The 21522-nt window shown below is 49.0% G+C and overlaps 1 protein-coding gene across 8 annotated transcripts in view; it reads right to left on the bottom strand.

Moving 5' to 3' along the window:
- The window catches only part of ABCC10 (ATP binding cassette subfamily C member 10), a 450580-nt gene that overhangs the window by 367818 nt on the left and 61240 nt on the right, over positions 1 to 21522 (bottom strand). The window contains exon 1 of one of the 8 annotated variants that reach the window (XM_086925985.1): positions 15466 to 15636. The exons of the other annotated variants lie outside the window; for them this stretch is intronic. The gene's annotated coding sequence lies outside the window, so the exon portion shown is untranslated. Of the gene's footprint in view, positions 1 to 15465; positions 15637 to 21522 lie in introns of those variants that run through there. 8 annotated transcript variants of the gene reach the window in all.

Here is a 21522-nt window from a genome sequence, read left to right as displayed (position 1 = left end):
CAGGGAAATTAGCTAGTCAGGAGGAGTGTCACACTTACAGGCTAAACACACCCCCAAGGTGGGCAGCCTGAGGTGGACAGACAAAGAAGGGATTCACCATCTTGTTTTTGGAGAAACTAGGAACTCAGGTCAGGGTTATGCCCACTCCCCACAACAAGTGGTCAAGTAGGGGTTTAGTCACTTCAGGGGTAGGTACCCATTGGCTACTAACTTGCACTCCCCGTTACGCCCCTAAACTGAGTATTTAGGTGGGCCCCTGACACCAGGAAGATCGATTCATCAAGAAGAGCTGAAGAAGCAAGAACTGCGCATTGCTGTGGATGATGGTGCCAAACCCTGCTTGCCTACTGCCAAACCCTACTTTCCAGTCCCGACAATCGTGACACAAGCCTCTGTGGGTCTCCAGCACTTTGAAAAGCTACCTGCATCTCCCTTGGAGTGGAGGAGCCACTTCTCTGCATCCTGCAAGCACTGACAGCAACATCGGATTCACCGTTCGAGTCCACAGACGCAGCAGACGCCCAGTAGGAGGTCATCATGCTCCCAGATGTTAGATCCATCTCCTCACCAAAGACCCCAGGAGCCACCCTGCACCAATACCCGGGGTACTGGACTCATTGCAGCAGCCAAAGCTTGCTCAAAGTCCGATCCAGACTCCAACACCGAAACGACCGAACAGCCGACGAGGGATGTCAGCATTGCAGAGGCCAGCACGGTGAGTGGCCCAGCTGTCCTGTTTTGCCCTCCCCCCACCCTGCAGGTCTAACCTAGAACATTAAGTGCATTTGATACTCGGCCCAGCCTACCAAAACCTTGTGTACCCGAGCTCTCCGGCCTGGGTCCATGACAACCGACTGTGCACCCCTGCTCCCAGGACCCTCACAAACTGAGCCCCCCCATTGGAAGCACCCAGGCTTATCCTCAAGTCCCCTTCTCCAGCCTGTTTCTAGGTGGCGCCCCTATTTGAATACGGTGTAGCATGCAAGGCTACCAACCCGTTCAGCACCTGGACACTCCAGGGCAGATAAACTCAAACTGTTGGTGGTACTTTGGACCTTGGCCCCCCAGCACCTTAAGTTCTGAAGGAGAACCCCGGAACACAATTGCAAGTACCTTTATGCAGTATATGCCTTTTTTCCAGAGGAAAGCATTACGTCGTCAAAAAGCATTTGTGCTACAATTTTACATACCTGTAAAAATTGATAACCTGAAAAGTACTTACCAAATTACGAAGTTCTTAGTGTTCAAATATATATAAAAATACTTGTTATTTTTCAAATTTGGTCTTGAGTTTCTGCTTGAGTGTGTGTTTCATTTAAAGTCTGTGTGTTCAACAAATGCTTAACACTACCTTCTGATAAGCCTAAATTGCCCGCCCATTCTACCACAAAAGAGAGCATTTAGGATTATTAATTTCAGCCCTCGATGCCAATAAGGGCTGTCTGGACTTTCTACATAGTGTACCTATTTTTTAGTACACTACATAAAAAGGCAGCTTCCTACAAAGTACAACTAGCGAACCAAGGAGTGTGCTCCAAAAATATTGCACATACTAAAATTGAAGTCTCAAAAGGAGGAAAAAAATGTAAAAAGACAAAGCGTGTAAATCTTTCCTTGAATGCCACCAAAACACTCTGAGATCCCTATAGGGTGTCCGACAAGAACTATTATACAAATGCAAGGGTTTATTCTAAGAGACAAGGGCATCGTGATCCCTGTCACTTCCTACATATGTACTGCAACACCCTTTTTCACAAACACTCTGTCCTGTCCTACCAGGGACTTCTTACTTTGATATGAAATGTGTATTAGTCAAATTATCTTTAATCGAAGGTTGCTGTGGGGCAGCAAGTGATCCTTATAGGCTGCCAGAGTGGCTGTGTTGTTCTTTGAAGCACAGGAATAGCAGGATTGCTGCTTAGAGAGAACCAGGAAGGCTACTTATGTACTAGCGGAGAGCCTAGAGGTAGCAAATGAGGGTGATTTTCTCACTGCTGTACTGTTTATATTCTGTGCTGTTATAATTCAAAACATATGCACTAAATTGGGTTTTTAAAATAAGATTTTAAAATACACATTCTGTTTCTTTGTGCTCCTTAGTGTGCGATTCATTTATGAAAAAGGGTTTGGGTTGCCACCAAAGTGTCCCTGTCTTGTCTCATGAGACTGATCGTTACCAGAAACACATCTTATGCAAATATTGCTCACTGAATTGTGTAATGGCTGCAGTCCAACTGAACTTCTAGTTTAAGCTGGCACACTGACTGAACACTTATTGCCAGGCTGCCAGAATATTGAATACAGATGTCTAGAAGGCTCTAGAAACGTATCACTCTCACGTCATTGTTTGACGCACATGGGCCATCATGCTCTATGGCCAGGCAATAAATGCCATATCACCCACCACTGAAGGGTGGACACACACAACCCCGACCCCTTGAAAACAGGAACTTTAGGAGAAGGAATGGAAACATTCACATGAGTAGCAAGCAGAGAGAGCGCCCATCTCTCTCCAGAATAGGAGACTAAGGGACTGGTTAGGAGTTTGGCGGTCCTGGAGCAGTCTGCCACCCCATCACCCCGCTCCAGGACCGCCAAACCTGAGCCAGACTGCCCGCCAGCTTAGGAGTTTTCTCCTGGTCTGGCGGATGGTTCATTGGTGTTCCCTCGGCGGCGACTATTGAAAAGACACTGAAAGAGGAACGCCAAAGCCCATTCCAGAAAGGGATGCACTATAAAGTCCATGACATGCTGGAACAGGAGGTGAATGCACATAGGGGGGCACAACAGGTGCTCCCCTGCAGGCCCCCTCGGCCCGGAGGCTACAGGTGGCTCTGTTGAGCCCCCTCTGTTTCATCACTGCCATAGTTTTCATGGCGGTCTCAACACCACGAAAACTGTGGCGGTGGGGAAACTTCAAATAATATGCTTGGCGGTGCGGCAGCGGCACCTCCAACCATATTGAAGCCTCTGACCGCCGCGCCACCACCAGATCATCAGTATGGCGGTTTCCGCCACTCCACTGCAAGTATGGCGGTACTACGGACCGCTGTACTTGTAATCAGGCCCTAAATAATAGTACAAAACCGAAATACCCGAGGAAGCAATGTGGGATGCCCTTTGATGTGCTCCTTTGACTGTCCCAGTACAAAAGGGCATCATGACGACCGCAGAGGGGCAGGTTGTAAGTATCATAAGAGAACAGCTCCATGTTTTTTTAAACACTTTTTTATAGATTTTTAATTCAAACAGGTGGTAAAGTGGCCAGCAACAGCGAACAAAGTTGTGATGCATACCGGTCCGGTTACAGTAATAATGCTAGCTGAACCCCTGTCCTACGCACTGGTGGGCTTAGGATTGAGTTCTTAATTCACTTATGAACATGCAATGGCATTTCCACATTCCGTAGTATAGAACCTCACTACTTCCAACCACCCACCCAGGACTCCTGCTCGTACCACCCACTAGGGAACAGTTGCTTCGACGCTCATCCATGGGCCCCATAATTTCTCAAACTTCCTTGTGCAGTCCCATGCCTGGTCCAATAGTTTTACCGCCCTCATGCACCAGTCCATATTGGACTCCCAGGCATGTAGCATTGGGATGTTATCTTGCCCCATTGTCTAATCGTGTCACGTGTGGCCACCATTAGGGCAAAATGACAAAAGAGACTGATGCAGGGTTTCGGGGTTTGCTTCCTCCAAATAACCAGGGTTATCAACCGCAGATGGAACTCTGGTGTAAATTCCAGGACTGCAGTTAGCCCTGCGGCACAAACAGCTCCATGTTTAAAAGCATAAAGAATTAAACCGAGGTGATTGACATTCTACCCCCCTTCTGAATTACCCAACGCAGTCGAACAGGACGAGGATAACGATAATAGATCTGGAACAGCCTGGAGCTTCTCAGTGCCCCTCCACCTTCAGACCTTTACATTCACAGAATATTACACACTTCAGCTGTAGCTTCAGGATGAGACTTTGCCCCTCACACGCCCCTGTTAGAGATTAGTTGATTATGAACTGGGATTGCCACCATCTTTAGAAAAAATATTGGCCATTTGTTTTCCTTTTGCTTTTCCAGAACATCCAGGAACTGGTAGGTTAAAAAGAATGTGTGTAAAATTGTCAAGATTCTTTTGTAGCATCACAATTATCAATCTGTTTGCTCTGATAGGACATTTTACATTTTCCAGCTTTAATTGGCCCAAACTGCATTTCCTAGCGACATGTTCTACTATTTCAGGGAGTGAGCCATCAGAGACTTCAACAAAAAAGTAATTGTCAACAAAAAAAATCAGTCAGCGAGCAAAGAGCAGGTCCCATATCCTCCAACTGACCCCCAAGTTAAGGATAGGGTTGCCACCTGGCCGCTTTTTTACTGGCCTTGAGTGTATTTATAAGACCAGGCTGGTAAAAAATATTAGGGAAATCTGGTATTTTTTCCTCCTTCTGCAACATAAATGTAAATCAGGAAGCACATAAGTAAATCAGTTAATAAGTATGTGAGAGCTGTCTCAAACGTTTCAGCAAACAGACGGCTAATTGCTGTTACAAGAGAATCCTGGCAATTGTGCAGGAATTTCTTTTCTCCTAACAGCTGTTGGCTAGTGTAGAGTATATCCAAAAGTGAAAATGGCTGGTGTTTTTGTCTAGGAAAGGTGGCGACCAGGGCCGTTTCTAGGTGTTTTGCCGCCCTAGGCGAGAATTGAAAAATGCCACCCCTCCCTTTTACTACGATCACTCTCGCCCCTATCATCCAGGCTAAAATAATTAATGAATTTTGCTGTGGGAATTTGCCACTTTTTCAACACAACCCTAGAGCAACATTTGCTGAATCAAATAATGTGCTTAATGCACTCATAATATACCTAATAAAAACCAATGAGTGGGACCTTAACTTATCTGATGTACCTTCTTCTTGTGATGTCACTTACTGTAATGCTACACATTGTGACACCATGGGCTATGTGGCCTAATAAGCACTTGTCCTGGTGACAATGTACATACATATATATATATATATATATATATATATATATATATATATATATCCACACAGCGCAGGTTTGCCCAAAGCGGAGAGACCACAGGAGGTTTACAGTTGAGCTTGTATTCTTTTAATGAAAGCTTGCCAGCAGTCTCTGCAACAGTAAAGTTACCCCAGAGTTTTAAAATAGCCAGACGCGTTTCAGGACACCCATAGTCCTTTCTTCAGTGGCTTAAGTTGAAAGGAAACAGGAAGCACATTTATTCACGCACTGAGTTAATTAGCAAACACCTGCCTGTGAGGGCGCGGCCGTGTGCACAGCCTTCTGGTTGTTGAAGTGCGTGATAGTTTTCTCCAAGTGGGTGTGCTGCATGAGTCCTCAAAATTACTCCTAATTTACTTCCCAAGTGGGTAGGAGTAAGTTGCTGTGCGTTGTCTGCCATGCTCTTGCGCTGCCATTAACAAGCGATCTGACCCCCTCCTGCAAGGCGCCAGATCCTCTCCTTCCGTGATGCTGACATCGGTAGTGTCAGCTCTGGAGCCGCTCATCAGCGGTGGGTCATCTCCCCGACCGGGACCGGCCGGAAACATCCACACAGCGCAGGTTTGCCCAAAGCGGAGAGACCACAGGAGGTTTACAGTTGAGCTTGTATTCTTTTAATGAAAGCTTGCCAGCAGTCTCTGCAACAGTAAAGTTACCCCAGAGTTTTAAAATAGCCAGACGCGTTTCAGGACACCCATAGTCCTTTCTTCAGTGGCTTAAGTTGAAAGGAAACAGGAAGCACATTTATTCACGCACTGAGTTAATTAGCAAACACCTGCCTGTGAGGGCGCGGCCGTGTGCACAGCCTTCTGGTTGTTGAAGTGCGTGATAGTTTTCTCCAAGTGGGTGTGCTGCATGAGTCCTCAAAATTACTCCTAATTTACTTCCCAAGTGGGTAGGAGTAAGTTGCTGTGCGTTGTCTGCCATGCTCTTGCGCTGCCATTAACAAGCGATCTGACCCCCTCCTGCAAGGCGCCAGATCCTCTCCTTCCGTGATGCTGACATCGGTAGTGTCAGCTCTGGAGCCGCTCATCAGCGGTGGGTCATCTCCCCGACCGGGACCGGCCGGAAACATCCACACAGCACAGGTTTGCCCAAAGCGGAGAGACCACAGGAGGTTTACAGTTGAGCTTGTATTCTTTTAATGAAAGCTTGCCAGCAGTCTCTGCAACAGTAAAGTTACCCCAGAGTTTTAAAATAGCCAGACGCGTTTCAGGACACCCATAGTCCTTTCTTCAGTGGCTTAAGTTGAAAGGAAACAGGAAGCACATTTATTCACGCACTGAGTTAATTAGCAAACACCTGCCTGTGAGGGCGCGGCCGTGTGCACAGCCTTCTGGTTGTTGAAGTGCGTGATAGTTTTCTCCAAGTGGGTGTGCTGCATGAGTCCTCAAAATTACTCCTAATTTACTTCCCAAGTGGGTAGGAGTAAGTTGCTGTGCGTTGTCTGCCATGCTCTTGCGCTGCCATTAACAAGCGATCTGACCCCCTCCTGCAAGGCGCCAGATCCTCTCCTTCCGTGATGCTGACATCGGTAGTGTCAGCTCTGGAGCCGCTCATCAGCGGTGGGTCATCTCCCCGACCGGGACCGGCCGGAAACATCCACACAGCGCAGGTTTGCCCAAAGCGGAGAGACCACAGGAGGTTTACAGTTGAGCTTGTATTCTTTTAATGAAAGCTTGCCAGCAGTCTCTGCAACAGTAAAGTTACCCCAGAGTTTTAAAATAGCCAGACGCATTTCAGGACACCCATAGTCCTTTCTTCAGTGGCTTAAGTTGAAAGGAAACAGGAAGCACATTTATTCACGCACTGAGTTAATTAGCAAACACCTGCCTGTGAGGGCGCGGCCGTGTGCACAGCCTTCTGGTTGTTGAAGTGCGTGATAGTTTTCTCCAAGTGGGTGTGCTGCATGAGTCCTCAAAATTACTCCTAATTTACTTCCCAAGTGGGTAGGAGTAAGTTGCTGTGCGTTGTCTGCCATGCTCTTGCGCTGCCATTAACAAGCGATCTGACCCCCTCCTGCAAGGCGCCAGATCCTCTCCTTCCGTGATGCTGACATCGGTAGTGTCAGCTCTGGAGCCGCTCATCAGCGGTGGGTCATCTCCCCGACCGGGACCGGCCGGAAACATCCACACAGCGCAGGTTTGCCCAAAGCGGAGAGACCACAGGAGGTTTACAGTTGAGCTTGTATTCTTTTAATGAAAGCTTGCCAGCAGTCTCTGCAACAGTAAAGTTACCCCAGAGTTTTAAAATAGCCAGACGCGTTTCAGGACACCCATAGTCCTTTCTTCAGTGGCTTAAGTTGAAAGGAAACAGGAAGCACATTTATTCACGCACTGAGTTAATTAGCAAACACCTGCCTGTGAGGGCGCGGCCGTGTGCACAGCCTTCTGGTTGTTGAAGTGCGTGATAGTTTTCTCCAAGTGGGTGTGCTGCATGAGTCCTCAAAATTACTCCTAATTTACTTCCCAAGTGGGTAGGAGTAAGTTGCTGTGCGTTGTCTGCCATGCTCTTGCGCTGCCATTAACAAGCGATCTGACCCCCTCCTGCAAGGCGCCAGATCCTCTCCTTCCGTGATGCTGACATCGGTAGTGTCAGCTCTGGAGCCGCTCATCAGCGGTGGGTCATCTCCCCGACCGGGACCGGCCGGAAACATCCACACAGCGCAGGTTTGCCCAAAGCGGAGAGACCACAGGAGGTTTACAGTTGAGCTTGTATTCTTTTAATGAAAGCTTGCCAGCAGTCTCTGCAACAGTAAAGTTACCCCAGAGTTTTAAAATAGCCAGACGCGTTTCAGGACACCCATAGTCCTTTCTTCAGTGGCTTAAGTTGAAAGGAAACAGGAAGCACATTTATTCACGCACTGAGTTAATTAGCAAACACCTGCCTGTGAGGGCGCGGCCGTGTGCACAGCCTTCTGGTTGTTGAAGTGCGTGATAGTTTTCTCCAAGTGGGTGTGCTGCATGAGTCCTCAAAATTACTCCTAATTTACTTCCCAAGTGGGTAGGAGTAAGTTGCTGTGCGTTGTCTGCCATGCTCTTGCGCTGCCATTAACAAGCGATCTGACCCCCTCCTGCAAGGCGCCAGATCCTCTCCTTCCGTGATGCTGACATCGGTAGTGTCAGCTCTGGAGCCGCTCATCAGCGGTGGGTCATCTCCCCGACCGGGACCGGCCGGAAACATCCACACAGCGCAGGTTTGCCCAAAGCGGAGAGACCACAGGAGGTTTACAGTTGAGCTTGTATTCTTTTAATGAAAGCTTGCCAGCAGTCTCTGCAACAGTAAAGTTACCCCAGAGTTTTAAAATAGCCAGACGCGTTTCAGGACACCCATAGTCCTTTCTTCAGTGGCTTAAGTTGAAAGGAAACAGGAAGCACATTTATTCACGCACTGAGTTAATTAGCAAACACCTGCCTGTGAGGGCGCGGCCGTGTGCACAGCCTTCTGGTTGTTGAAGTGCGTGATAGTTTTCTCCAAGTGGGTGTGCTGCATGAGTCCTCAAAATTACTCCTAATTTACTTCCCAAGTGGGTAGGAGTAAGTTGCTGTGCGTTGTCTGCCATGCTCTTGCGCTGCCATTAACAAGCGATCTGACCCCCTCCTGCAAGGCGCCAGATCCTCTCCTTCCGTGATGCTGACATCGGTAGTGTCAGCTCTGGAGCCGCTCATCAGCGGTGGGTCATCTCCCCGACCGGGACCGGCCGGAAACATCCACACAGCGCAGGTTTGCCCAAAGCGGAGAGACCACAGGAGGTTTACAGTTGAGCTTGTATTCTTTTAATGAAAGCTTGCCAGCAGTCTCTGCAACAGTAAAGTTACCCCAGAGTTTTAAAATAGCCAGACGCGTTTCAGGACACCCATAGTCCTTTCTTCAGTGGCTTAAGTTGAAAGGAAACAGGAAGCACATTTATTCACGCACTGAGTTAATTAGCAAACACCTGCCTGTGAGGGCGCGGCCGTGTGCACAGCCTTCTGGTTGTTGAAGTGCGTGATAGTTTTCTCCAAGTGGGTGTGCTGCATGAGTCCTCAAAATTACTCCTAATTTACTTCCCAAGTGGGTAGGAGTAAGTTGCTGTGCGTTGTCTGCCATGCTCTTGCGCTGCCATTAACAAGCGATCTGACCCCCTCCTGCAAGGCGCCAGATCCTCTCCTTCCGTGATGCTGACATCGGTAGTGTCAGCTCTGGAGCCGCTCATCAGCGGTGGGTCATCTCCCCGACCGGGACCGGCCGGAAACATCCACACAGCGCAGGTTTGCCCAAAGCGGAGAGACCACAGGAGGTTTACAGTTGAGCTTGTATTCTTTTAATGAAAGCTTGCCAGCAGTCTCTGCAACAGTAAAGTTACCCCAGAGTTTTAAAATAGCCAGACGCGTTTCAGGACACCCATAGTCCTTTCTTCAGTGGCTTAAGTTGAAAGGAAACAGGAAGCACATTTATTCACGCACTGAGTTAATTAGCAAACACCTGCCTGTGAGGGCGCGGCCGTGTGCAGAATACAAGCTCAACTGTAAACCTCCTGTGGTCTCTCCGCTTTGGGCAAACCTGCGCTGTGTGGATGTTTCCGGCCGGTCCCGGTCGGGGAGATGACCCACCGCTGATGAGCGGCTCCAGAGCTGACACTACCGATGTCAGCATCACGGAAGGAGAGGATCTGGCGCCTTGCAGGAGGGGGTCAGATCGCTTGTTAATGGCAGCGCAAGAGCATGGCAGACAACGCACAGCAACTTACTCCTACCCACTTGGGAAGTAAATTAGGAGTAATTTTGAGGACTCATGCAGCACACCCACTTGGAGAAAACTATCACGCACTTCAACAACCAGAAGGCTGTGCACACGGCCGCGCCCTCACAGGCAGGTGTTTGCTAATTAACTCAGTGCGTGAATAAATGTGCTTCCTGTTTCCTTTCAACTTAAGCCACTGAAGAAAGGACTATGGGTGTCCTGAAACGCGTCTGGCTATTTTAAAACTCTGGGGTAACTTTACTGTTGCAGAGACTGCTGGCAAGCTTTCATTAAAAGAATACAAGCTCAACTGTAAACCTCCTGTGGTCTCTCCGCTTTGGGCAAACCTGCGCTGTGTGGATGTTTCCGGCCGGTCCCGGTCGGGGAGATGACCCACCGCTGATGAGCGGCTCCAGAGCTGACACTACCGATGTCAGCATCACGGAAGGAGAGGATCTGGCGCCTTGCAGGAGGGGGTCAGATCGCTTGTTAATGGCAGCGCAAGAGCATGGCAGACAACGCACAGCAACTTACTCCTACCCACTTGGGAAGTAAATTAGGAGTAATTTTGAGGACTCATGCAGCACACCCACTTGGAGAAAACTATCACGCACTTTAACAACCAGAAGGCTGTGCACACGGCCGCGCCCTCACAGGCAGGTGTTTGCTAATTAACTCAGTGCGTGAATAAATGTGCTTCCTGTTTCCTTTCAACTTAAGCCACTGAAGAAAGGACTATGGGTGTCCTGAAACGCGTCTGGCTATTTTAAAACTCTGGGGTAACTTTACTGTTGCAGAGACTGCTGGCAAGCTTTCATTAAAAGAATACAAGCTCAACTGTAAACCTCCTGTGGTCTCTCCGCTTTGGGCAAACCTGCGCTGTGTGGATGTTTCCGGCCGGTCCCGGTCGGGGAGATGACCCACCGCTGATGAGCGGCTCCAGAGCTGACACTACCGATGTCAGCATCACGGAAGGAGAGGATCTGGCGCCTTGCAGGAGGGGGTCAGATCGCTTGTTAATGGCAGCGCAAGAGCATGGCAGACAACGCACAGCAACTTACTCCTACCCACTTGGGAAGTAAATTAGGAGTAATTTTGAGGACTCATGCAGCACACCCACTTGGAGAAAACTATCACGCACTTCAACAACCAGAAGGCTGTGCACACGGCCGCGCCCTCACAGGCAGGTGTTTGCTAATTAACTCAGTGCGTGAATAAATGTGCTTCCTGTTTCCTTTCAACTTAAGCCACTGAAGAAAGGACTATGGGTGTCCTGAAACGCGTCTGGCTATTTTAAAACTCTGGGGTAACTTTACTGTTGCAGAGACTGCTGGCAAGCTTTCATTAAAAGAATACAAGCTCAACTGTAAACCTCCTGTGGTCTCTCCGCTTTGGGCAAACCTGCGCTGTGTGGATGTTTCCGGCCGGTCCCGGTCGGGGAGATGACCCACCACTGATGAGCGGCTCCAGAGCTGACACTACCGATGTCAGCATCACGGAAGGAGAGGATCTGGCGCCTTGCAGGAGGGGGTCAGATCGCTTGTTAATGGCAGCGCAAGAGCATGGCAGACAACGCACAGCAACTTACTCCTACCCACTTGGGAAGTAAATTAGGAGTAATTTTGAGGACTCATGCAGCACACCCACTTGGAGAAAACTATCACGCACTTCAACAACCAGAAGGCTGTGCACACGGCCGCGCCCTCACAGGCAGGTGTTTGCTAATTAACTCAGTGCGTGAATAAATGTGCTTCCTGTTTCCTTTCAACTTAAGCCACTGAAGAAAGGACTATGGGTGTCCTGAAACGCGTCTGGCTATTTTAAAACTCTGGGGTAACTTTACTGTTGCAGAGACTGCTGGCAAGCTTTCATTAAAAGAATACAAGCTCAACTGTAAACCTCCTGTGGTCTCTCCGCTTTGGGCAAACCTGCGCTGTGTGGATATATATATATATATATATATATATACATACATATATATACACACACATATATATATACACACACATATATATATATATACATATATATATATATATATATACATATATATATATATATATATATATACACATACATATATATACACACACACTCCTGGGGCAGGGCAGACGTATACTTTCCCTGCCTGGGGGAAGGGAAGAGCCCAGGGGGGGAACCTCTTCTTCTCCATTTTGTAATTTGGTGAAGCAAATGATAGCCTAAGACTTTTGAATAACATGCTTTTGCCGTTCAAATATAATAAGTATACAGAAGAGCATGGATTTGTGTGTTTGGATGGATGTCATGTTGTATATCAAGTTGCCCATGTGTTTAAGCAGAAGGCAGTAGTGCATGTTACCATGTGATTAAGGCTCACTGCTGTGACTCCATCCAACATCATTTTAGTGTGCAGAGGAGTTGCATGTGTGGCTCTTTTCCTATCTGCCACAGGCAGTGATCCACCTACTGCACTGTAATTTACCTTAGCTATATAGGTGGCATGACTACACACAACACACACTTGACCTACTGTGCGCCAGCAATCAGCAATCCTGCTGCAGAACACAACGCATGCTTCTCATTGTCATGGTCTGAAACAAATCACCAGTCAGCTTCCCGTTACATGCATGGACCATTGGGGCCTTGTTAGGTTGAACGACGACATCAACTCCAGCATGTGCAACACCATCCACTACCTGTACTGTGTGCTCCTACCTGTCCTGGACTCAAAACTAAATGACATGAGTGCTCAGCCGATATGATAAATGTAGCAATATCACATAACAGCAGACCAGAGGGTGTTCCTCTTGAAGAAGGATGAATATTATTGACACATCATCCACTGAGGGTCCTTCTTCCCGTTTCAGCTAAGAGGAATTAAAATGAATTCTGATGGAAATAGGTTAAATAAACATTAAAAGCTATATGCAGTGGCAGCAAGCCACAGAGATCATGCAAATTAAAACTTTCTATCCGTGTTGAACTGTCTGGGCCTTGTGTCAAGAGTGCGGAGCGCCAGTGCCACCGCATTTCACCACTGCCAGCCCTTCCGTGGTACAAATTAAAAGATTTAGGAGGATTATGTAGGATAATTTGGACTATGGATAGACCTCAATTGGAGCCCGTTCATCATGATTAGAACCCGGCCATGCCCCCTTGTGGTGCGTTCTTGAAATTGGAATAAATGATAAAAATTACATTATTTTCATATTTCACAAATACTAATTTGGTAGATCAGAAAACACATTTTTAAAGAATGATTCCCCCAGATAGAATGTCTTAATGTGCATGATCTCTGTGGCTTGCTGCCTCTGCAGATAGCTTTTAATGTTGTACCACGTAAGGGCCTCTGCACTCTTGACACCAGGCCCAGACAGTTCCACACGTTGCTGGAATGCGTGCAGCGCAAGGGAAGGGGGGCCTCAGACTTTAAGGCAGTGAAAGGCACACGCTCTTCGCAGCCCCCTCTCCCGTGTCCTGACCTCGACCCAGAGACCCCTTTCCTTTTGCAAAAAAGCTCAATGCTTGTTTTATTTGGAAAGGACACCTACAACACACGTCTTCCAAATAACAATTACAAAGGAAGTTCCTACGCCGGTTTAGAAGATGGTAGTACTTGACTACTAAAATAGGGTTTGTACCTATTAAAACTGTTCAGTCCCAATTGCTGTTTGCCACTGTAAAACGTCTGTATATCTGACCTCACTTACTTTCATTAGATTGTGATTTATTTGAGTTGTCAGCTTGAGCCTCTGGTGAACTGACATTTACCAGTCACCACCCTGTCCACCCACCAGAAGCCCCCGGGTACCTCTGTTTACCTCACGTGCAAGCACAGGTGCTTATGCCAGCTCCCTAAAACTCTCATTCAAAAATAAACTTAATATTCCACAGGAAGCCTGTTGCTAATATTCATTGAAGGGACCCAGCCTCGCCCACATGGACAGTGGTGGCGGGAATCTATCACCTCACGGACTGGAGCCAAGGCCTGCCGCCTGGACATGGGACCGCGGCCGCCAATCCCATTGCCCGCCATTTTATGATTTTTGGATCTGGGCTTCTGCTGCAACAAATAATTTATAAACGAAACCCAGGCCAACATCTATATCCCTAACAGTTGTGCGCCCGTCTCTGGGGCCGTGAGGACCGAGATGATCTCAGAGACTCACTCACAGGCCTCATTTAAAATTACAGTACTCATTACAAATATTTTGCACGTTCGCACGCAGCAGGCCTGCATGATGATGTTCTTACTCGACTCACATGTTCTCGGGTGAAACAGTCACATCCACGCGCAGAACAGACCCCGGAATCGGATGTGCAGTTTGCAGGCTCTGAGGCTCGTGCACTGCTGGCCTCAGTATGAAGCTCCGCGCCACCACCGGCACTACTACCAGGGTGAGACTCTGGGGTCTCAAGCAGCAGGAGCCGAGGATTCGGGGTAGAAGGCCGCCGACCGGGACAGGTGACAGGTCTGTGTTGTTGTGGGGCAGTGGCAGCAGTCAACAGGTCAGGAGGCCTGCCTGGCAGTCAATTCTCCATTAGCCAACAGCGCCACACACACAGTCCGGCCGTCCCCCACGCACCGACAGCAAGAGGGGGGTGCGCGTCATGCCGTCACCATCAGTAGCTGCTGAAGCACCGCTCAGGGATTGGCCGAAATTATGATGCCCAGGGCTGTCATTGGTAGCGCTATCCCACGCTACTAGATTGACGGCTCTGGGGAGGTACCTGCACATACAACACTGGTAGTGTGTATCGCCCGCCCGCTCCTCTCCACACACCCCACGATCCACCACTATGCTGGGGTGCGCTCAGCGTTGCGCAGCAATGTACAAGCATAAAGCAGGTGCGCTTGCACTCCACTTATAGGTGCTGCTTCTGCCTGCATGTTTTTTGCCGCCCTCCACCTTTTGCCGCCCTAGGCGACCGCCTAGTCCTGCCTAATGGCAGAAATGGCCCTGGTGGCGACCATAGTTGGGGTAGAGATGTGGCCAGCACTGTTAACTGTGAAACCTGTAGAGAAACAGGCTTAGAATCCTGGCCTCGACCCAACAGCCAGTGATTCTGATCAAACCACTTGCAGTCTCGCTGTGCCTAAAAAAATGTGTAACAGTCTGTTTCTGTTGTAGTGTTCTTATACCTTTGAGCCACATTCAAGCTATTTTTATTTTTTAAAAGGCAATGTGCAACACCGTCATCAATTCATAACAAGTTGGTAGTTTCACTTTTGGGACTTCTAACAGCATGCAGTGCACTATTCGCAATAAATCCACAATAGAGAGGCGTTACCTGTTGGCAGCAACTAAACAGCTCTCTAGCTTCCCAAGTTCATGACAGTAGCTCAGCCATACAAGAACGTTTAATTAGCATGGGCTTTGTCACATTTATAAAATAATGAAACTACAAGTCCCAGAAAGAATACAAAGAAAAACCATGAATGGACAAGTTGTAGAAAATGACAGCCCTTCAGACCCTATTAGGAGCTTTAGACTATTCCCATTCTAAGAAATCGTCCAGCTCAGGGTCCCCTAACACCAAACACACGTGTACGAGATAAATCTTTTCGAATGCATGAAGAAAAGACTACAACTCCCAACTTCCTTTGGCGCGCTGCGTCACCACAACGCCCGTTAAGGCGGCGTCACGCAGCGGCCCCTTCTCACAAGTCTGTCAGACATGGAATAATAAACATGAAAAACGGACACTCGGAACGAGCACTACTGTACCCGGAACTGACAGCGCCGGCCCTGCTGTCACCTGGCGGCCGCTGGACCCATCCTCACGGGCTCTCTCGAGCACATCGTGGGCCGGTGACTGCCCTTTCGAAGCCGCAGCCGTCCGCTCCGGACAGTCGAGCAACCCAAGAGGCTGAGAACAGTTCGTTCCAGGAAGTACTTACTGTATGCTTCATCATAGAGTTCAAAAGTGGCACGAAAGTACAGCAGGTAGAAAGAGCGCCTCTAGTTGTGAAGATCCGTATGACACCTTAAGTAGAGGCTTCATAAAAGAAGTATGTGGGTAGGCTTCTCCACCAAGTTGCTGTCCACTTCAGCTACCAGTGAATTGTAATTAGCTCTCCTGTGTGCAGTCAGACCATCCTACCAAGTCAGAAGGTTTTGCTTGGCTGAACTAATATATGAATACCAACATTTGGAGTGTATATTTGAGATCAAAATTTGTGTTCTTTCGGAACTCATAAGCTGATGTTTGGAGAAAAACACCAGCATCCCCTATCAAGATCCGATGTCTGAATGCTACATTTTCAAAATATATTTAAAGCTAATATTTAAGCAATAAATCATGTGGTATTGGGCAGACTTATTACTAATGTCATAACATTGGTTCGGGAGTTATTGCACCTATGACTATGATGCACTTTTTATGCAGCGGCATGTGAAACTCGCCAAGCCTTTTGTTTTTTTAACATTGCTATTGGGAACCCTGTCTGATGCACTGAGGTGATCACTGCTGGTAATCTTGCATATGATGGACATCAATGAAATCTCGTCTGATGTGGTCACTATTACAACACTAACAATATTAGTAGCTCGGGATGATTTTCACTGAAAATAAGTAGCTCTTATTACAGAGAGGTTGGAGATCCTTGATGTAGTTTACAGAACAGTGCTGGTGGAAATATAAACTAATATTACAAAGAATCCAAAAATTGTTAGTGTGTCTGTTTGTGGGGAGTTTGGAGGAATCTACCAGAATCCTTTTATGGACTGCTGTTATATAAGCCTTTTTATTTTTACATGTTCTCCCCTGCAGTCAAAGTCCATAAAGAAAGTATTGGAACTGTGATCTGGGTACAGTGGGTGCGTGGTCAGTGAGTGTTGGGCGAGGGATCAAAGGTGTGGCTAAAAAGAACAAAATATTCAATCAATCAAATCATAGCATTTGAGGGTCTCAAGGCGTTAGGGGGGAGGGGGGGGGGGTGCTGCTACAGTTCGAAGAGCCAGGTCTTGAGAAGTCTCCTGAAGGTTAGGAGGTCTTCGGTCTGCCGTAGGTGGATGGGGAGGGTGTTCCACGTCTTGGCGGTGAGGTGGGACAATGATCTGCCGCCGGCGGTCAATCTTCGAATGTGGGGGACGGTGGCGAGAGATCGGTCTGTGGTAGGTCTGGAGTCGTGGAGTGCCTTGTGTGAGTGGGTGAGGAGCTTGAAGGTTACCCTCTTGTTGATGTGGAGCCAATGCAGGTCTCTCAGGTGGGGTGTGATGTGGCAGAGGATGTTGAGAATCAGGCGGACGGAGGCATTCCGGATGCTTGGAGCCGTTTCAGGAGTTTGGCCGGGGCTCCTGCGCAGAGTGCGTTGCCGTAGTCCAGTCTACTGCTGACGAGGGTCTGGGTGACCGTCCTTCCAGTTTCGGTGGGGATCCACTTGAAGATCCTGCAAAGCATGCAGAGGGTGTTGAAGCAGGAGGAGGAGACGGTGTTGTACCTGCTTAGTCATGGAGAGTGTCGATTCGAGGATGACCCCTATGTTTCGTGCGTGGTCGGTGGGTGTAGGGAGTGCTCCTAGTGCCGACTTCCACTAGGAGTCGTCCCAGGCCGAGGGGGTGGAGCCGAGGATGAGGACCTCCGTCTTGTCTGAGTTCAGCTTCAGTCAGCTGTTCCTCATCCAGTCGTCGACGGCCTTAATTCCTTCGTGGAGATTGGTTTTGGTGGTGTGGGGGTCCTTGGTGAGCGAGAGGATCAGCTGGGTGTCGTAGACGTAGGAGATGATGTTTAGGTTGGGCGACGTGGGTGAGTGGTGCCATGTAGACGTTGAACAGCATTGGGCTGAGGGATGAGCCTTGGGGTACGCCGCAGATGACCTCAGTGGCTTCAGAGCGGAAGGGGGGAGGCAGGCGCTCTGGGTTCTCCCGGAGAGGAAGGAGGTGGTCCAGTCCAGGACTTTCGCTTGGATTCCGGTGTCGTGGAGGCGTGCTCTTAGTGTTTGGTGGCAGACTGTGGCGAAAGCGGCTGACAGGTCCAGGAGGATGAGGGCTGCGGTTTCTCTGTTGTCGAGCAGGATCCTGATGTCGCCGGTGGCGGCGATGAGGGCAGTTTCAGTGCTGTGGTTGCTGCGGAACCCGGACTGGGACGGGTCCAGGATGTTGTTCTCTTCGAGGAAGCTGGTCAGTTGTTTGTTGACGGCCTTTTCGATGACCTTCAACGGGAGCAGGGAGATGGGTCGGAGGTTCTTGAGATCCTTGGGGTCCGCCTTGGGTTTCTTCAGTACAGTGTTGATCTCTGCGTGCTTCCAGCTCTCCGGGAAGGTTGCTGTCTCGAGATGTGGTGTGGGCAGGGGTCTTCCGGGGGTCCGGAGTGGACGGTGTTCATGATCTTGATGGTGTCGTCGTCCTTGATTTTGGTCCAGGCGAGCAGGCGGTGTCGGTGGTTGCCGGGGTGGTGACGGTGTTGAAGCTGTGGTGGATGTCTGCGATCTTGCGATGGAAGAAGGTGGCCAGCGAGTCGCACAGGTCTTGTGACGGTGGGATGTCATTGGTGTTGGAGCTGGGGTTGGAGAGTTACTTCATGATGCTGAAGAGCTCTTTGCTGTTGTGTGCGTTGTTGTTTATGCGGTCTCTGAAGGCGGTCCTTTTGGCGGATCTGATGAGTTGGTGGTGTCGGCGGGTGGCGTTCCTGTGAGCTGTGTAGTTTTCCAGTGTTCTTTCACGGGTACAGTTTTTTCTAGTTTCCGGTAGGTTCTCTTGGAGGCCTGGAGGTCTTCGGTGAACCAGCTGCCTCTCTTGCTGGTGTGAATGTTGGGGGCTTCTTGAGCAGGGCAATGGTGTTGGCGCAGTCGTTGATCCATTGTCTGAGGCTGCGGCGTTGGGGTCGGTCGAGTCTGCGGGTGGGCTCTGGGCGAGGGCAGTGGTTAGCTGGTCCTCGGTGATCTTGTCCCAGCTGTGGCGAGGCATCTGCTGGGTGCGGTGGTGTGTGGTGGGTTTCCGGAAGGTGAAGTGGATGCAACGGGGGTTGGTCCAGTGGAGTTCGGTGGTGCGGTCGAAGAGGACGTGGGTGCTTGCTGGGAAAATGGGGTCAAGCGTGTTTGCCGGCGGAGTGAGTGGGTGTTGTGACGAGTTGTCTGAGTCCGAGGTTGGCGAGGTTGTCGATCAGGGTGGAGGATTTGAAGTCGTCGTTGTTTTCGAGGTGGAAGTTCAGGTCCCCGAGGAGGATGTAGTCTGAGGTTAGGGCGTGTGGACTGATGAAGTCAGCGATGGAAACGCTGAACTGTGGTCAGGGTCCGGGGGGGTCTGTAAATGAGGATACCTCTGACGGTGGTGTTAAGGTCGGTGTGGATCTGGAAGTGCAGGTGCTCGGCGGTGCTGAGGGTGTCGTCGGTGTGTGTCGAGATTTTGAGAGTGTTTCTGTGGACAATGGCAATTCCTCCTCCTATTCCGTTGGTGCGATCCTTGCGGGTGATTTTGTAGCCTTCCTGGATGGCTATGGCGATGTTGGGTCCCGAGGAGTGGTTCAGCCAGGTCTCCGTCAGGAAGGCGACGTCTGGGGCGTTGGTGTTTGAGTAGGTCCCAGCGTTCGACGGCGTGTTTGCAGGCGGAGTGGGTGTTGAGCAGGATGCATCTGAGGAAGTTGGGTTCTTCGGTAGGTGGGTCGGCTGGCCGCATGCTGGTGAAGCTACAGTTCCAGCAGAAGAAGGGTCCTTGGATGCGCTTCGGGCGGCCAGGCAGCAGGTGCGTGATCGTCTGGCGTTGAGTGCATGGAGGGTGCTCGAGTCATAGCAGAGGCGGGAATCGCAGCATTTGCGAGGGCCAGGGGTCCTGGCGCTGAGCGCGGTCCAGGCGCAGAAGGGGCTTGCCTTAGGCACGCCTTCGGCCACTGTGTGGCCGCTGCGCGGCCTCCATTTAAGAGGGTTAGGGAGGGAGGAGCAGCTGGGAGGTGGGAGCGGGGCAGCGAATGGGAGCTGAGGGGGCGGGGCGCAGGGGAGACAGCGGCTGGAAAAGCGGCAGGAGTGGGCACAGCGGGAAAGGGGGAGAAAAGGAGAGAAGCACGTAAAAACACACAACAGGGTGGAGAAGTGTGGCTCACTGGTTAGAGGAGGCAGACCTGGAAGCAGAGGTCAGCCCGGGACCTGGGTTCAATTCCCGGCTCGGTGGGGTCTTGAGTCCTAAAAAATGTCCATGGACTCGACAATTCTCGCTCCGGTGCCTACTCGATTCATGGGTTCACACTCTGCGACTCTGGGCAATAGCTTCCTTAATCTCCACAACGGCCCCTCGTGACGGGATGCCTGGCTTTCACCTTGCAGGTACCCTGCCGGGGTTATCTCACAGGGGAATACTAGGACGGGTTCCCTAAGCAAGCGCTTAGAAACCGCTCTGTGATTTGCGCTATATAAAATCCTGTACATTTACATTTACATTTACAGCAGGTACCAGGGGAAGGAAAAAAAAATTCAGTAACTTTTTGTGTTGGCCTGTCATCTACAAGTAACTGCATATCAAATATAATGCACCTCAAATCAAAAATAAATGCAACTTAAATTTCTCTGTGGAAAATGCAGTTTTCTGGTAGGACAGCTCGGCTGGTTAATGCTATCTCTTCAGAGGTCAGTGGGTGTAACCTGAAGGTCTCTGATTTGAATTCTGGTGGGTGCTCTGGGAAACTGGGATGTGTACTTGGAAGGCTAAGAGGCCCAAGCTTGTAACAGAAAGCACTGTAACCAGCAAGTTACTTGTTTAAAAAAATATATCACTGTATAACATAGGTTATATTCCAGATTCTATCAACTGACGCTTATACTGGCTCCCAAGTCTTCCGATTTGCCGATTGCACACATTCATATTTCTTTAAGTAGCAGGTAACCTGGAGTTCCTTCTTCTTCCCTTTCAACCTGCGGCAACTCAACCTTTCGTGTTTTTTAAATGAAAAGTATAGGATCTGTTTAGATCAAATGAATAAAGCTTAGGACAGGCATTCCACCGTTACCCTGCCCACTTCGATCTCTGCTTCCCCCCCAAGGAAACAATTTGTAGAGCTAGTTTGACTTAGTTGCTTACAAAAGAAAGCGCTTCAAAATAGCAAAATGACTGAAAGTGTATGCTGCAGATCAGTATCTAGCTAGTTGGAGAGTATAATGCTGTCAAAATTGGTCTGGTGATTAATGCACCTACTGGAGAGATCTGTGTATAATTTCTGGTCACAGGTTTAAGTAAAAGAAAATAGTTTGCTAAAAGTATTATGAGTCATACATTTGTATTCTATACAACAGAGCATAGAGTTCTTTATAGTCTGTCATCATTTTACTTTCAACAACTGAAACAACTGTTCCCAGCCAGGACATAACTAAAACGAAAGAAACAACCAATTGCTCATAAAGGGAGTTTTATGCAGACCGGTAGGGAGCAGGAGAGGAAAGCGAGCCTGCTATGCTTCCAACTCAGGAATATTTGCTGGGGTATGGAGGAAAAGCAGGTTCCAAGATGGAACCCCCTGGCATATCCTGACACCCCATCTATTTTATAGGGCCTTCCTCTCGATCACAGAGTGCTTTTGTACAGTGCCACAGATGCAACGAGACGAACATATAATCGCCCTCTCTTTTTTACCGAACCTCTGTATCAAAATTCCACACAGCCCCATACCACTCGTGTCAGTCACAATAATTGTCTTTGTTCTTTGCACAAATGGTTGACAGTTAGGTCCTCCAGCAAGTTCCTCCGTAACAACTCAAATTAATTCCTGCATTCCTTGCTACATACAAACCCCACACCCTTCTTCTACAACTTCCTCAAAAGAACAGATTTTCTGGTGATGCTAGGTATACAACAGCTATA

Source organism: Lissotriton vulgaris, chromosome 6 (genome assembly GCF_964263255.1).
Source record: "Lissotriton vulgaris chromosome 6, aLisVul1.2, whole genome shotgun sequence".
NCBI classification, from domain to species: domain Eukaryota; kingdom Metazoa; phylum Chordata; class Amphibia; order Caudata; family Salamandridae; genus Lissotriton; species Lissotriton vulgaris.
Note: the sequence above shows the minus strand (reverse complement) of the source record. Positions and strands in the feature narration are given on the sequence as shown.